This window comes from Sinohyriopsis cumingii, chromosome 1 (genome assembly GCF_028554795.1).
Source record: "Sinohyriopsis cumingii isolate HCF-2022 chromosome 1, ASM2855479v2, whole genome shotgun sequence".
In the NCBI taxonomy this organism is placed as follows: Eukaryota; Metazoa; Mollusca; class Bivalvia; order Unionida; family Unionidae; genus Sinohyriopsis; species Sinohyriopsis cumingii.
The window spans coordinates 62,604,020-62,622,504 of NC_142961.1; the positions used below are offsets into that span (position 1 = coordinate 62,604,020).

An 18,485-nucleotide genomic window follows, 5' to 3' on the forward strand; every position below is an offset into this window, starting at 1 on the left:
CTGGTAAAAGGCGCGATGAAAGGTAAATTAGTATTCGGTGCTGGTAAATAATATGGAGCAAATATATTATTCTCCGCGAGGATTCTGGCGAGGAAAATCAGCGATAGCCAAACTCGCCAAAGCCGCTAAGGTGAAACAATCTGTCGCTGAATCGTGGCTATCGAAACAGGCAATCTGGCAAATATATCTTCCTCCGCCTAAGAAAATACCATACGCGAGTTTCACTGTCAGCATCCCTAATGAGGTCCATCAAGCGGATCTAATGTTTCTTCCTCACGATACCGTTGACGGCGTCACATACAAATATGTTTTGACAGTCGTTGATATCGCTAGCAGGTATAAAGAAGCCGAGCCGTTATCGAATAAAACAGCAACAGAAATTGCCAAGGCGTTTAATGAAATTTATTCACGATCCCCGTTGACATGGCCAAATCTTCTCCAGGTTGATCCAGGTCGAGAATTCCTCGGCGCGGTTACTTCATTGATGAAAAAAAATAACGTTAAAATCCGTCGCGTTATTGTAGGTGTTCATCACAATCAAGCTATCGTCGAAAGATTCAATAAAACGCTTGCAGAAAGATTATTCGGGTACCAATACGCGCGTGAGTTTATTCAAGATAATCGATCTCACGATTGGGTATCAAGATTGCCTCATGTGATTAACGCGCTAAATAACGAAGTAACTCGAACAATAGCAATGAAACCCGCAATTGCAATTACAAAATCAAATATACCCCTAAAGCGAGATTCCACGATTCAGCCTGTACTAGGTAGCGTCACAGTCAGATATTTATATAAAGAAGGTGAGGCCGAGGGAGGCAGAAAAAGAGCAACCGACCCAACCTGGAGCGTTACAACACACAAAATATCCGCCGTAACAAGATCGTCAGGAAGACCAGCGATTTATATCCTAGATTCGTTAGCGCCACAACGCGGATTTACCAAAGAAGAATTACAAATAGTACCAGAAGATACTCAACTACCGCCAGCGTCACTAATGTGATTTACTCGAATTCGTCCTAGCTGGGATAATTTTCTTACTCTCGACACGGCTAAATACACTAAATTTGACCAGGAAATTCTATCATCGACGATCCAAACTTGACCATCTACAGTTAACCCCTGCGATGAGTGTATCGTTGTTGCGTATCCTAGTTTCCACGGTGATTTTTCTGCTTTTATCGCGTCATTGACAAGATTAATATCAACAAAGATAATATCATTCAAGACCAAAATCTTTTCCTCTCCGCATGGCAAAATAATATTAATATTTTGTTTCCTGGTATTGGTGGGCCTATAACATAACGGTACCTGCAGCGTTGGAAATTTCTCGCAATGCATCTTGAATAACATTTCCTGAATAATATCACGAATAATTTTCCTACTAGCAACGATTAGATGATCGGGACGCCATAAATTTAGAAAATCGCTCATCGGAGTCTCGTCGATTATTCTTCTCATTACGTCACACTGAATCTTATTCGGTTGTAATCGAATTAATTTTTTGAATTCGGTCAGTAAAATATCAGTCGATCTATAATCAGCGTCGATTTCCTCGTAATAATCAACGAAGTTTCTGAGCCATTCGTGAGGCGATTCACCATCGATAGGATCAGGTTGGCCGTGATCTCCGCACATTATCACAGCGGTATTTTTCCCTTCCAGCCAAGCCAAGATCGATTTTAAAATATCTAAATTCACCGTGCAAATTTCATCAAATATTATAATCTTGTTGATGTATTTGTTTCCCATGCGTGCCGAATCCCATGATCCACCGCTGTACTTGAAATAACTGTGATACGTGCAAGAATTAACTCCGCGCTGCTTTATTTCTCGCGTTAATCTGTGAGTCGGAGTCAACACGATCATATCGGAGTTCGCAAATAAGTTTATTGCTCGCGTTGTTTTACCGCTACCGCCAGGTCCATTTAGGTAAACGAATTTACTGCGTGAAATTGGGTCAAACGCAGATGCGGCTGTCGATATTTCCTCAAATTTATCTCGATGAAATTTATCGCAATCTTCAACATCGGCGTCTTCACAATAATCTAGAATATCCTCGTTTTTTATCCTCCAAGTTCCCCAGGAGCTACCATCGGTGATTAAATTTTCCAGCCTACACTGGTATTTTTTATCGATATAAAACGAATCCGTTGCGACTCTTACCGCGATATCAGAAAATTTATTTATCATCGACAGCAAATTTATGCTTACATAAGCGAGCATCGACGACCGTAAATGCGTATACTGTGCTGATTCTCCGTCAAGGTAGCTAATTACGGTACCTAACTTTGCTCCATCAATCATAATATTCTCTCTATTACAAAATATTCCTCGCGATACCGTATCGGCGATTATAAAATCCATCTCCGCATCGTTGATAAACAACCTAGCGTGTCGATGTTTGTGGTCAACGGATCCACCTTGAGTAAATTTGCCAATTATTTTTCTTCCTATATCTTTCGCGTTGTCACAATCCGTCGGCAACCACACATTAGTTTGTTTCCTATACGATATGATCGCCTCGCTCACTGTCAACGACACTAACATCGACGAATCCAGCATATATCTCAATAACACCGTAGGAACCCAACGGCGCTGGGAGAAATGCCTACCGAACCAAATATAGCAAATTTTATGTAAATTTTCAGCAAACTCGAACGAAGTAACACAAGCGAATCCGGTCATGGTAAAATCAGGCAACGGTCCGTTAATTGCTACCCTTGTCATCTCGCTGGTAGGATGGTCGAATTTAGCAAAATAATCTGCGCAATCGCCATATCCAAGGAAACTTCCAGGATAACACGCGCTCATGTCAACGGAGATCATATCTTCGAAATTGTACTTGGTATTCCACAATCCGCCATGGCCGTATTCGATACAGCTAAGTTGAATATCAGCAAGAAATTCGTTCCTTGTAGGTTTCCACGAGTTTTTCTCTCTAGCGGCATGAGCGGCCACAGACGGATTCGTTAGCAATTGATCGGGATTCGACGAATATTTCACCGCGAGTTTTTTCATCGACTCGTGTAATATTTCCCCCCGGTAAATATCACCGCATGGCAAGATAAATTGATCGTATTTTTCTTCGCTCGAGAATAACCATATCGATATTGGATCAGATGCGCTTAATTTTTTGATAAATCTAAACATGGAATCGAAATTATTATCTTTCGCAGCATCTACAGGATAAAATTTAATAATACGATCCCGCGGAAATATCATTACCGATTGCGACCACGCATGTGAGTTGTGATCGACAATCTCGATTGGCGCTCCTCGAGATCTATACGGCGACGAGTATAATATTTCTCCCGATAGCGTTTTCACTGTGATAGGAAACTTAAGTTTTTTACTCAACGCAGCTACATCGTCCACAGATGCACCATCAGCAACGGTCTTCGCCCACGCGTTAATTTTATTCAACCTCAACTGGGTCAGACCAGATCCACGTCGAGCGTTTTTCATGTGCTCGATGACACGCTCAGCCACGCAATTTATCATCGGTGATTCTTTCATCGCAGGTAGACTTTTCACATCCGGATTATTATTTAGCCGATAAATTCCATAAACAACTGCACTAGATGGATATGCCCTAGCGTAATAGGGGCCATCGATCCCCAGTAACAATCCGTGCTTAGAGTTTTTATCGAGAACAACATTTTTCTTACCGCCACGCACTGGATCTCGTTTATCGCGAATAATCCAGGTATCGTCAGGCATTTGTGCGATAAATTTTATCCCAAAGATAAATCGCTCTTCGGAGTGTTCGGTTTTTATGTGTTCGATTATTTTCTTGGCTCGTTCCAGATTCATTGTAGCATCGATAGAATTCGTTTTCCAGGTCGACCAAGTGTGAACAGCTCCATCATCGAAGAACTCTTTCTTCGCTCGATCAACTTCAGGTATAATATATTCTGCCTCATCAAGATCAAATGCATCCATGATTATATTTTAGACAAATGTTTAAATTATAATAATGCATTGCAAATGGATATTAATCGGCTCAACAAAATTCTGTGACAAATCCTGTAGAGGCGATTATTGCGGCGCTCACATACATGCGATTCGGCGTGGCAGTAAAGGACCACAACGTTGCTTAGTTTGTCAAGTTGGCACGCGAGGAAAGACTCGATTGTGTTTGGCTTGTGGAGGAAAGAATTATCGGGAATTGCGGCGATATTATGAAAAAAGATCCTCGTCCGTGATAACATGCGAAGAAGATTATATTAATCGATTCAAAGCAAATAACGATTTAGACAAATAGATTATCATATATGAATCCAAAATCAGCGATTACATGCGAGTTTAAATCTCATCCTACGATCGCGGGATACGAGGCATCATCGGATGGTGTTGTCAGACATATCAGAACGAGGAAAAATGTTGGTAGTTTTAATAAATTTGGCTATCTCAGATTTACCGTCAATGTGAGTAAAAGAAGATGGACGAATTATCTCAGTCATAGGTTTGTATTTGAGTGTTTTCACGGACCAATAGAAATCGGTCTTGTTATCGATCATATCGACGGAAATAAAGCTAATAATAAATTATTTAATCTTCGAGTGGTAACTCCGAGTGAAAATTCCAAATTTGGTAACGGCGGTGGACGATCAGCCAAGGCGGTCAAATCGATAAATCAAGAAACAAACAAGGAACTTGTATTTACATCGATGAATGCCGCCGCAAAACATTTCGGTATTCATCCGAATTCCGTGCGACTTACGGCAGAAAAAATTCAAAACGCAGCATTTTCCTATAAATTCTGCGTTTGGATCAAATTTTCTTATATTCCGATAATATTCGATTAAAAATTAATTGAATATTACAAAAATTATATAATGAACGAAGAAAACGTAAATAATATCATCGAGGCCATCGAGGATTCAAAAAAGAAAAATATAAATTTATCCTCAGATTTGGACACAGGTAAAATCCGGTCCGAATTTGAGACGATTGTTCAGGGAAAGCTCGAATACAGGTACACGCTACCGTCAGAATATAAATTAATAAAGAAAATCCAGATTGCGATGTATCAATCGCTTGCGACTGTCAGCGATGATCAAATCGAGAATTTTGTTAAATTATCGACGCTGGTAGAAAAAGTTAGGTCGAGTTTGTCCGACGAGTATGAGTCAAGAAAAATTACAAGCTCACGTGTCAGGCAGTTGAAAAAGCTTGTCGATGAAAGCAGAATTAAGGAATCCTCGATTTCTGATTCTAGAGTCAAGGAATCCTCGATTTCTGATTCTAGAATTGGAATTGGATTCGAAGATTCTAAAGATTCTAAAGATTCTAAAGATTCTGAAGATTCTGAAGATTTCAGATATTATCAAAATTGGAATCGAAGATTTTGAAGATTCTGAAGATTCTTGATTCTTACCACAAAAAAAAACAAAAATTTCTGATTTTATTATTTTTTTTTAATATTTTACTGAAATTGTACAATTTTCTTATTTCTGACTACCATTTACCCCAGCGTATTTGCTAAATTATATAAATTACTCAATTTAACGGGTATTTACCCCAGCAGATTTACGAAATTACATAAATTACTCGATTTGACGGGTATTTACCCCATCAAAACTAAAAAAATCTATTAATTTTGAAAATTTCCTCGGGTTTTATTTTATTTTTGGGCATTTTTTCTTTGGTGGAAAGATCAAGAATCTTTAGAATCTTAGATTATTTCACGATCTCACCAGCAAGTTGATACTCAGTGTTTCCCCGCGTATATCAAGCAAATTTCCATTTTGATCCGTTAGTTTGAAATTTATCTTCGACAATAATCGATTGTGACATCGCAGATAAAACGGATTTACTGGCTCTTTTATTATCAAAAAACCCGGAGATGCGCTAGGTGAAAACGAATATAAGATAAATCCCTGCTGTGCCTGCTCTGACACAGACGAATCCACGTTGTAGCTGTTTTCAACAACATCCGCGTGAAGATAAATCGCGATAACCTCCGTTATGTTAACGATACCCGGCGAGATATGCCGCCCTTGCCCGGCAGGATCATTATTGTGTTTGAGAATCGATTCCGATTGTATTTTTTTAGTCCACGCGGCATGTAATTTCGGAAATAAATCATCGATGGTATCAGTGACGGATTTTCTCATTTTATCAACATTATAATCGGGAAATTTGAAATTTGGTAGCGTTTCCTCGGTTAATCCAAATACTCTCATGAATTTTTGTTTTTCTCCTGAATTTCTGATCAACTCGAATTTGCTAATAGGAAGAACATAATCGGCAATTGATATATCGTCGATTATCGCCCGAATGAACATACCGTGATAATATTCAACATCATTCGCGAGTTGATTTAAAATCTTCACGCGTTCGATAATTTCGCTACATGAACCTGATTTATTTAAGATGCATTCATGAAAGGATTCCCGCAATAAATTTAATTGTAATTTATGTTCTTGAATAAATTCGTCGAGGGTTTTTCTTACCAAGATACCGTCTATGGGGAATATTGTCCTGTTAATGTTGGTAGCGTCGAAGATTTTCACACCGGGGGGAATTTTAGGAAGAGGCAACCACGAGAGAATTCTTTCGTCCCTAACAGTAAAAGCGAACACCACCAGGTTAAATTTGTGGTTATTCATGAGGTTGATGGCGCTGTGGATCAGAGGCTTGTGTTTGATATCTCCGTACCATCCTTCGTCGGTGGTAAAATCTGATTTTTTTGGCTCCGGTAGCTCTGGAGGAGCTTCTTCGTGCCAACCTGGAATAATAAAATCTGGTTTTTCTGGTTTTGCCAGAGGTGCGATTTCGGGCCAACCTAGAACTGTCCTAATCGATGACTGGTAAATATCAACGATATATGGCGATTTTACCTCGATTATCGACGACAACGTTGGATCGTGCGAGGATATTTTTATTCCTGGAGTAGCATCGCCAGTTATATTCGATATTCTACTGGTAAGTTCCTTATCTAGTTGCTCAATTTCGTAACTGCCTGTTGGTATGCCAACGACGATCCAATCGGGAGTTCCATCGAGGCGGTTTTTATTGGCAAAAACAAGCGAATTATTCGACGATAATCTACCGAATGATTTCGACCTAACATTGGGCCAGCTATTATAGACGCGTAACTGTGACAGCGCAATTTCCTTGACGCTAATTGGTATTGGAAAATCGATACTAAATTCTGGCCTGGTTGAGCTTGCCGATATCAGTGTCGTTATCGGCGGTGTCGTGTTTGTCACGATTTGAGTTAGTTCCGACATTATTGATATTCATTTGTTCAATCTCAGAGTAGATATTTACCATCACAGAAAATTCTAGATCGGATATAACGCCGTCGTTGAGACTCTCAGAAAGCAGCGACGATAATTTCGAATACGCCTCGTTGACCTGGGATAATTTACTCGTGTATAGAGACAATTTCTCATTCGTGCACGAGGATATTTTTTTTGCGATGATATTGAGAACACCAGCGATTGTTGTTGTCGACGAGATTATTATCGTTGCTACGATTGGTGCGATTGTTGTTACCGCGGATAAGATTATACCTGCGCCGGCGATTATTGCACTTACCGCGTACACAGCAACATCGATGGCAACTAATCTACGCTGATATTTTTTTATTTTTACCTGATACTCGTCGAGGAGCTTTTTTAACGAATCCTGCCATAAACGCGCCTGATTGTATCGGTAGTCCGATGCGGTCATTTATTAAATTATTTAATAACCAATTGATTAAAAATTCGAAAATTACAAAATAGGGATGTGGTTCTGTCACGTGTCTGCCTGGTGGTGATAGCGTGAATGTATATTGGGATTAATCATATACGGGAAATATTAAAAATCCGGGATGATATTCATAGAAGTCACGTCTGACAACTACATTGAAATTTACCGGGGAAATAACATATATTCGATATATACCAAAAATTGGCGCGGTAAAGCTAAATGTGTTATTCTCGGGTGTCCATGTACCTTTTTGTGTTTGTACCACAAATGGTACATTGCAGGGAAGATTTTTTGTTTCTACCTCCGCTGGTATCGAAATACGCGCTAATATTCCAAGATTCATTGACGATATTTTTGTGTTAATATCGCTAATTTTTGTAGTTGCGTCAAGAAGTTTCGTGTTAAAATCTCGAATTTCTCAGTCGTACAACGATACATCGATCTTTTGACGCGCCAATTCACGTACCACGTTAATTTCCTCGTTGATTTTAGTAATATCCTCGTTGATTTTTTTCGTTTTCTCGCTGAGATCATCGTATGATGTTTTATCGCTTTTCTGACTCATTACGATATTTATTTCGGTAATATCGGCGAGAATATTAGTAATATCCTCGTTGATTTTTCTTACTTTTATCGCTAAGATCGTCATGCGATGCTTGATCGGCTTTTTTCTTTGCTAGTTCGTTTGCGGCGGAGGAAGTATCGCTGGATGTTTTTATGTCCTCGTCAAATTTTTTGCTAAATTTAGTTAGGGTATCGTCGAGTTTTTTAAGATCGTTATTTAGCCTGTTAAGTCTTTTTGTCACTCTGTCCTGAAGATCGTCGTATAATGTTTTATCGGCCTTCAGAAGCAACGTTGCTGATAACTCGTTGTCCTTTTTTTCCACATCCGCGATATTAGCCTTCAGGGGTAACTTCGCTATAATATCGGCGATATCAGCGATGGATTTTGATACCGAATCTGACAGGCTAGTAAATTGATTAATGCGATCGTTATATTCGTCTCGCTTGATTATATCAGTTATTTTGACGTTGCTTGTTTGTAATCTCCCTTCGCGGCTCTGAAAAATAGCAACTTCGCCAGGATCCACTTCTGACAGCGATAGAAGATTGTTAATATCATCCCTGGTTGCGAATTTTGATAGATCGACGTCAGTCACTTCTGCTTCCTTCTTCCTGTAGATGAATCTACCGTAAATATCAACCATGATATTTATCTACGGCGTATTTAAATACGATCTTATGATACGGACTGGATGATTTTGAAATCGCATCGAGAACGTTAATTGATTCTGGACCGCATATCGGTGGATCCGTTAATGTCTGCGTCGGGAGTGTCGAATACCAAATCGGAATATTCAACTTTGACACGTAATTGATAAATTCTTTTGGTGGAGCTAGTCCGTACGAGTCAAAATAAACAACTTCGCGAGGATTAATCGCGTAGGCGACCCAGTGTGTGCCAGGGCCGGTATTTGAATCGAGATTTATTATTCCTGTCTCGGTGGAATTTGGTTTTTCTGGTAGTTGATCCCGCATAAATACGCCTCTGAAAAATTTTATTTTTTTATTTTTTGCTTCGTTGAATAAATCTAAATTTGAGGCTGGTAGGATAAATTTAGACCGGATCCGTACGGGGGTCGTCTTAGGTAGAGGCCGGATCCGTACATGGGAGGTCGTCTTAGGTAGAGGCCGGATCCCTTTTTTTTACCATATCGCCCTCCCATTACTTTATGCGCTAATTTAGCACCTGCGGCTCCAACCGCACCTAACCCTAATGCTTTTGCGCCTGCTATTAACGCGGGAATAGCGGCTAGTAGAGGGAAAAATCCACCCGTTTTAACCATATCTCTGATGGCGCCTATGCTAAGATTCACATGAACACCAGAATTTGCTGATTTAGCTTTGGCGAAACGTTCGCGTTGACCCTTAGTTAGCGATAATTTGTTAGGCCCACCCTGAATTTGATCGTTTTTCAGGGTTAATTTCAAACCGCATCGCTTTGATATCGCTGATTGAAGTTTTTTCATCTGACCGGGGGTCAGAGTCACGCTGACATGTTCGTATGGCATATTAATAATCGTTTAATCTAAACTTAGAAATCTTCGATTTTGTCACATTTTCTCGACAGGAGCGTCGATGACTCTCATTCTGATTCCTTCCAATATCATTGTTCTATCGCTGAGAATCACCGCGAATGCCCTTGCTGGTCCACCTATGGTAATTCTGGCTTTGAAATGGATATCGACAACGGATTGTTTTACCAAATCGAGATGTTCCAGGGAAAAGTAGTAGATAGGATAAAGTTTATTGAAATCTAACTGTGATATTTGCAATCCTGTATCGATATTTTGATCGCGACCCATGAAACTTAGCAAGCGATGATACGCGCGGGCCGTAGAGTAATTTTCAAAATTAATTGATATATCCTCGGATGGTTCTTGTTGACCGTTTATCCTCAACGACACGTTTGTTGCTGCGAAATTATCGAATATCATGTGACTGTGATTTTGAGCATATCTATTTGCGTTTTGAAGAGCAACAAAGATATGTCTAGGTGCCGAGACGCCTTGCTGTGACGCAATTCGCCAGGTAAATATTCCTTTAATATTAACGTCGATAGAATCGGTCATGGTTGTCAGCCAGGACATAACGGACTTACCACCTTGATTCATGAATGATAATAATTTTTCTTCCTCGAGTATCGATGGAACTATCGCTGGCATCCACAAGGTAAATTTGGTTAGTAATATTTTGCCTTGATCACCTGCCACACCTAATTCTCTCCAGATGGCTCTGTCATTGCTTTCGGTGTCTCGAATAAAAACGACCGTATGTTTTGCTCCGTAAATGACTTTCCTGAAATGTCTGCATAATCCAAAAATGTGAGATAGCGGAATTGCACAGGAAAATCTTCGATCATCTCCTTTTAACATAAGCTTTCGCGTGGCAAATCCCAGGTTGTAATTGTTATTGGGGCCGAGCACTACACCGACGTTGGTGGCGTCAGCATTATCAGCGGCATTTCTCGGTACACCGATATTATACGGGGAAGGATCAGCGTGATTAGAATTGTCTTTGGCGAACATCATACTAGGACCGGCTGATCTGGCAAAATCATCCGAGTATCTAGCTAGACCTATAATCGTCGTTGCTATATCAACGTTGTTCGTGATTGACTCGATTTCTCTTCCATCGATCATGTAAGTGGCGCTCTTGAATAAAGCCATGATACCGTTGTTGACAAGTCCAACATTAAAATTAGCGCCATAGTCGGTATTATCCGTCTTCTTAATTTCCCCAACAACTTCGATATACGCCTCAGATGGAAGAAAATATCTCGTTGTATCGTGAACTTGAATTTCAATGCGACCAATCGCATTTGGTATCACTGCGTCGTACGAGAAATACTGGAAATCTCGCACGGATGTGTCTCTACCTACAGGCTCGTCCATGTCGAACACTTCGTTTGACACTTGTGTGAACATTTATTAATAAGAATTTCATCTTAAACGAAGACCGCTACCTGAAATAAAACTTGTGTTCGCGACTTCCCTTGCGAGATTTGTGTTAGCAACTTCCTGTGCTAGGTCATTTATTTTTTTATTTGCTGCGTCGCTTATAGCTTTACTGACTTCGGGGGGCATTTCGCTGGTGCTAGGTAATTTGACGGGTTGTTTTTTACGTGTTAAATTTGATATTCTACCTCTGACAAAATCGAAGCCCTTGCTGGCCAAATTGCCGATACCAGAGATGACAGTCTCGCCGATCTTTCCTATTGCTTTTGACGCGAATTGCTTAACTGTGGGTCCGATTTTAGGGACTACTCGCGTGACGAGGCTTTTGACGATGTCACCGAGTCCATTGCCGTGAATGTATTTGTATACAGGCAATCGAGAGTTAACTATGCGGACCTGTCTAGGTCTGCGCTGATGTTTGTGAAGAATCATGTTATTTCAATTGTGTTGTTTTAATCGATGAGTTCATCAATGAGTTCCTTGTAAATGTAGGAGTCGATGACGCCACCGCGGAATAATCGCTGACAAATATCGGAGGCCTCGTTGATTATTTCACGAGAGTTATTTCCGGCTCGTTTTCCTCCGATTAATATTTCGAGGCGAGACACATCGTTGACGACGCTGTCAGGACAAATGGTATATCCTTTTCCTATTTTTTGTTCTGATGGTGTTGATGGCTCACTAAACCACTCCGATAATACGTCTTCCTCTTCTTCTTCTTTTTGTATTATTTTTCCCATAAAATTTTGGTAACCCGGGTCATCAAGATTAATGGATTGTTTCTTTGAAGCAAAATATACCGCGGGAGCCCAATTTTCTTTAGTAAATTTATCAACACGTCCAGATTTCAAGTATTTGTCTCTTTCATCGAAGCCAAATCTGGCAATGTTGATTAAATTATCCTCGTCTTTGTTGAAATAATCGATGGAACTTTCTTCGAAATGTGTGTGAGGAAAAGTTCCCGTAATTCTGGCTTCCGGCTCTGCGGAAAAAGATGCAGGAGGTTCATCGGCGGATTTTATTTGGGGTATTTTCTCTATTTTCAAAGATTGTGACGTCACCGAAGATTTAGGTTTTCCTTTCCCCCGAGGTTGACTCATATTATACACAAATCTATCCTGTGCAGATTTGTAAAATCGATAATAAATCGGGTCACCCCCAGTTATCTTGGGTATATTAACTCTAGCTCGGTATATATTTCTGTACCAAAGATCTCGCGATTTAATTTTTTTTAATCCATCCTTCGTTAAAAATTTCGCCCTAACGTTAAAAGAATCTTCAGCAAATGCACCAAGTTCATCAATATTTTCACCAAATAATTTAAGTTGTTTTTCCATCCATCATCAGTAAACTTATCTTTTATTATTTCCCAAGGTTCTCTATCGCTTTTCTCATCTTTTTCTTCTTCTTCTTCTTCTTGCTGTGGCTGTTCTTGAGGAAATTGTGCTTGTTCTTGTGCTTGCTTCAATTGTTCTTCTAGCCTTTGTGTTTGTGCTTGTACGTGTGCTCGTATTTGTGCTTTTCTCAATTTTTCTTGTAGATTTTTTGTTTGTGCTCGTACTCGTTCTTGTGTTTGTCCTTGGTGAATTTGCTCAAGCTGACCCGGCACTACTCGAGTGTGTTCCTCAATATCTTTCACCATGGGAACAATTCCCCGCTTCCTGAGTTCCTTATCGTCTTTTTTGTCACCATATGCGACTCGCTCGACTGTTTCAGTGACTGGCTTTAGCCATTTCGACGATATCTCGGTAATTCCGTATTGCGTATCTTCGTGCTCACGAACTTTTTCCTTAAATAATTGTTTTGCCGGGATAAGTTTCCTTACTGCCGCTAATTGTTCTCGCGCTAATCTGGCAGAATGAGGCTCTCCAACTGTGCTGGTTTTCTGACTCATATTATTTTCAAGTATATTATTTTAATGCGACGTAAAATTGGGAAAAGCAGCCCCACGTTGCAACAAAAAAATTAACACAAAAATCTTATCCTAAGAACTCTCCGTGGTTTATTTTTCCTGTCCTGGACGCTATATTTTACTAACACACCGGCGCGACCAACAGATGCATCCGGTCTGAAATGCACGAAAATTAGCTTCCGTAGAAGGCCGTAAAAGTGAAATCCGAGGCTTCTACGGAGAATGTTCGCGTAGGAAGGTTTATTTTGTCTGTTCACGATGGTCTGTACAACTTCCCTGCTTATATATATATATATATATATATATATATATATATATATATATATATATATATATATATATATATATATATATATATGTGTGTGTGTGTGTGTGTGTGTGTGTGTGTGTGTGTGTGTGTAGAGAGAGAGAGAGAGAGAGAGTAACCAGCAACCTTAGTGATATCACAATGGTAAGATTTGATACTTAGGATTTTCTTCTTCAAAATGATAAAATCAGACAAGAATCAGAAAACTTCCTTTTCAAATATATTCAGATAGTTCTTTGTTTCTGTTAGGTAATGATTTCCTAATCGGTTCGTCAATTTGTTTCTAAATCGCTTAAAAGGCTCGATCATAATACAGTGACTACAACCGTAGACAACATTTTGTTTCATATAGATGACCTCTTAATGCGGTCCTGGTGTCTTACATATCGTATCTTACCAGGAAAAGAAAACGTACACGACTAATTGAATGCTTTGGGAATAGAGTATACTTTGTGCCAAACGGGTCTCAATCAAATCTAATTTTGTACATTCATGAAATGAAATGTGTAGCATGTTTTCAGTAATGCTCTTTATCACCCAAAGATAGTGTAATCTATCCTAACTTTTCATATCTCAGTCAGTTTGTCTCAGCCCGGATGTTCAGTCCTGGTGTTCACGAAATAGTAACTACATTTAAAAAGAAGAAACCCATGCTTTCGTCTGCTGTGCCTGATGGAGTTCTTATAAATTCAAATAACAGCAACATATACATTGCAAAAAGAACTTCACTCATAAAGCAACCTATGGTCTCTCCAATTCTGATAAAACATCATACAAAACTGAGAGAGAGAGAGAGAGAGAGAGAGAGAGAGAGAGAGAGAGCTAGCATTTTGGTAGAACTCCAGACACACGGGCAATTCACATCATTGACTACATAATCCAAACACTCACAAGTACTATCGCATTGCCTGCAACAATCTGAAATGTATTATGTCAGACCTGCGTTCTGCAAACTTTCTCAAGCACTCACAATCACTTGAAACAGGCAGTGTAATGCAATTGCAGATGAAAACTCCTACACGTGCCAATAAGAGTGGTTCTTTTATCAGTCCACACTCAATTCCATCAGAAGATTTCCATGCAGCATATCATTGTAGCAAACGTTGCCATCATATTTCCAGGACACAGAATATATAAATTTCCAAGAAAATCATGAATTAGAAATCTCCTCAAAGTCACTATCCACCTAGTTAGAATTGTATACTCAGTATTGTATACTATCGTACCATTGCCTGCCATATAACATTTTCAGAGCCTCGTGGGGATGCATATACTGCAGTGACTTGTCTGGGATTTCTTTGTCTTGGTACTGATTCTAACACAGATTATATTGATTGGCATTTTGAACAAGCATATTGTTCAAATGAAACCTAATATTAGCAAACAGATTCCATACTGTAGTTTATTTTAGTACCATACTCAGTTTCCCTTGATATAGATAAACCTTGCCGAATAGAAATCTATACAGATTTCACAAAGCAGTTCGGTACAAATTCACACATCATTAAATGTACATAACATTGTACCCGTCTGTATTATATTCAGCATTAATAAACTGATGAACTTGATCACAATTGATCCAAATCTTATTTATTGATTTGTCTTAAAAGTAATTTACATAAATTGTCTCTCATGATTATCAAGCAGTAGCAACTCTAACAGGGATATATTCATTTCACTCTTTCCCTATAGGTTATTGTTATTTTGAGAAAGCTTGTCAGTAGCTTCTCGTGGGTTGGTGGTTCTTTCCGGGTTTTTCCTGGGTTCTTCCACCATCATTAATATTGGTCGCCATGTACAGCCTATCATGTGCTGAAAAATGTCGTTAAAACCCCATGATAACATATTTAGTTACCAGGAAGTCAAGAGCTATTGATAGCAGGAACATACTTCATAGGGTGTGTGGGTGTGCTATAGCCAGATATCATGGAAAGAACGTAATAAGTGAAAAATGATACATCATTTACATAACCAACTGGAAATGAAAATGCACGTTGCATATGTCTGTAATGTGTGGCTCAACATGGTCAGTAATTGACGATATAATCCTTTCAGAATACTCATATGATTTTGCTTTGTTTTCTGTTATACTTTTCTGCACACAAAATATTACATAGGTAATTCTCGCTTGTGATTTTGGTTTATATATTAAGATCTTTATTACTTAGAGATCAACATGTTTAATACTATTGAGTTCAAGATGTTTTTTATTTTAGAATTTTCTAAGAGTAATCTTGTTACGAATATTTGACCTTCACTGTGGTTCTTTAATACTGTAATAGTTTATTTTATAGAAAGGTTGTGATCAACATAATTACGCATTCTTGTCTGAACATATGAATTGGAATCAGTCTTTTATTTGTGTTACTTTTTGGGGGAATTACTGTGAATTCATTCAAGGATATGTTACATCATAACATTGTGAAACATCAAAACTGTTAGCATATCAACACTATTCCAGACTAATGGCAGCACATCACACATTAAATATCGGAATTAATTTCGATCACCAAAGGAATCAGTTCCTAATACCATATATGTTTCGACTTGTGACAGAACTGTTATGACTACTTCGAATTTAATTTATAATACAGTAATTGATTTTTAAATTTTTACTTTGCATTATAGGGAAATAAATTATTTGATGAATTTTACAATTTTTTTTATTCTGTTCTTTTATGTTACTTAGTTTAAGACCATAGATTCATACTAGCATGTACAACCCGTTTGCAGAAAAAGTATCAATTAACTTATAGTATTATGTAAATATTAATCAGCCAAATGTGATATTTTCAAACATTATTAATCTGTCCTTTTATTTACCACATATTTTAAATTTGCATTACTAATGTTTTAAAACGGTAATATATTGAATTTGCTTGAAAATATAAGAATTATTTGAGCTGTATTTCAGCTAATGCGTGACAAGGCACCTTCCGCAAGTCGAAAATTGCGTTCAAGAGAATAAAAACGTTAACTGTATGAAGACTGAGAACATATCAACTGGATATTGCGATGGTCACTATTCGTGAATTATAAACAAAGTGAAGCGTAAGGTGACCAGAAACGGTGAGTTTTATACGTATTAATGTACATATTCTCGTGTTATTCTACGGTGGAATATACGAAGTGTCAAATAGGCCATATGTAGGAGAAGAGTTTAAAGTATCTATCGAATTACGTATTTATATAGTAGAGTGTTTTATTGATATCCTTTGCATTCATGTTACTTATTGACGTTTTTTGTGTGTTTGTGACATTTCAAGACTACGGGTCACACAGTTTGCATTGTGCAAATGTGTAGTCATTCCCTTAAAAATGTATTGCTTCAGAAAGAAGAATCAAAACAGAAGATTCAATACCAATACCATTGGTGGCAGACATAATTTCAAATACAGACAAACCATAACGGAATCGTGTGTATCTTCAGATGAGAACGTGGAATTCCAAGATTAGGAGTTCGAAATAACAGTTGATAAAGATGAAGGCACACTGGAAAACACATGTGCGAGTGCCCTTATGTACCTTTATAGGGATTGTTTCAAAACAGTTTTGAACTATCTTCAACTTCGTCATTTTTTTGCGAAGTGTTAGAAATTAAACGAAATTAAATTGCGTATTTAAATGGCAGTTATATTAAACATCTGTATGTATTTGTAAATATAAAACTGTACTTTACTCACTCCTATCAGTTAAAACCAGTTGTAATGTGTAGTTTCTGCTGGTCTCAAATAAAGTCATATGACCAAAATACCTTGTGTAATAACCAAAACGTGCACATAAGCATTTAAAAAAAATTTCTTCCTTCTTCAATGCTGTCGTCCTTCATATTAAAAGTTATTATGTCTCCTTTACCGCATTTATAATGATTTTCAAGCGAAAACTATTCATAAGACGGTGCAGTAAATCAAAACATGATGTTTAAAGAATGTAAGAGAACCAGGACCAAATTGGATGTGGGGGTGGTTGTTTGCTGGGAAATTTTTTCTATCCAGGATATTTTATGTTTCAGCTCTAGATAACTTCTCCACTATTATGATGGATATAGTTAGTTCTTGTGCAAATCAGAGCAAAATTAGTTTTTGAAGCTACTTAGGCTAACATTTTTTTCTCAAACATTTAACAGTTGAATATTAAATGGAAATAATTGTTTATATATATATATATATATATATATATATATATATATATATATATATATATATATATATATATATATATATATATATATAAGAACAATGATGTCGTTTGTAGAAGTTGTCATTTGGCTGTCATATCAATAATCAAGCATCACAGTATTACATTTTTGCGCAAATGCTCGAACAAATAAGCATGATTTTGATATCATATCAATATCGACAGTTACGTAGTAAAGTGGTTCCAACACCAACGTTCTCATGTTTCTTATTATGTGATGCAATTTAAACTCTAAAGAATGTTTTTGTTGTCTACTGCAGTTCCAAATCAAATAATGCAAATACCATGTCATAATTACAATGCAGTAAATCTGGAATTTCTGCATTCGTGAATCATTCCTTCACATTCATATCCACCAACAGGAATGGTTAGCAGTGATATGGACATACTTTAGATAAAACCTCTGTAAAAATTATTAACAATATCAATGTATATGGCTAGTGTAACCTGACCCGAGTCAAACTATGTGACCTCACACGGAATTTTCATTGGACATCTTGTGTTGAAAAATGATGCTGTCTGTGCAAAATATTATATTTATTTGGAAGAACAGTGGCTCCTTGAATTATAATGTGCAAAACAATTTAGTTTTAAATCTTATTTATTATAGAAATGCTTATTTCTAATTCAGCTAGCGTCTGGGACTATTTTTTACGCGCAACAAATGAATGGCGAACCATCTGTATCAAAAAGAATGTTAAGCTTATTTCTTCTTCGTTTCCTCTAAACTATTCCAATTAAAATAAAATCTCTGAAAAAGCAGCAGAGGGGGCGAATCCGACATTTTGTCCAATCGTCATTTGGCTTAATTAATACTTTCTGCAACTCAACGATCTAGTGTCGT

At 37.9% G+C, this 18,485-nt stretch overlaps 2 protein-coding genes across 2 annotated transcripts in view; both read left to right on the plus strand.

The window, feature by feature from the left end:
• Positions 1–18,485, plus strand: part of LOC149806978 (uncharacterized) — a 252,067-nt gene that overhangs the window by 148,261 nt on the left and 85,321 nt on the right. The window lies entirely within an intron of this gene.
• The window catches only part of LOC149806981 (uncharacterized), a 59,189-nt gene that overhangs the window by 3,255 nt on the left and 37,449 nt on the right, over positions 1–18,485 (plus strand). The window contains exon 2 of the mRNA XM_089932808.1: positions 16,359–16,513. The gene's annotated coding sequence lies outside the window, so the exon portion shown is untranslated. The remainder of the gene's footprint in view (positions 1–16,358; positions 16,514–18,485) is intronic.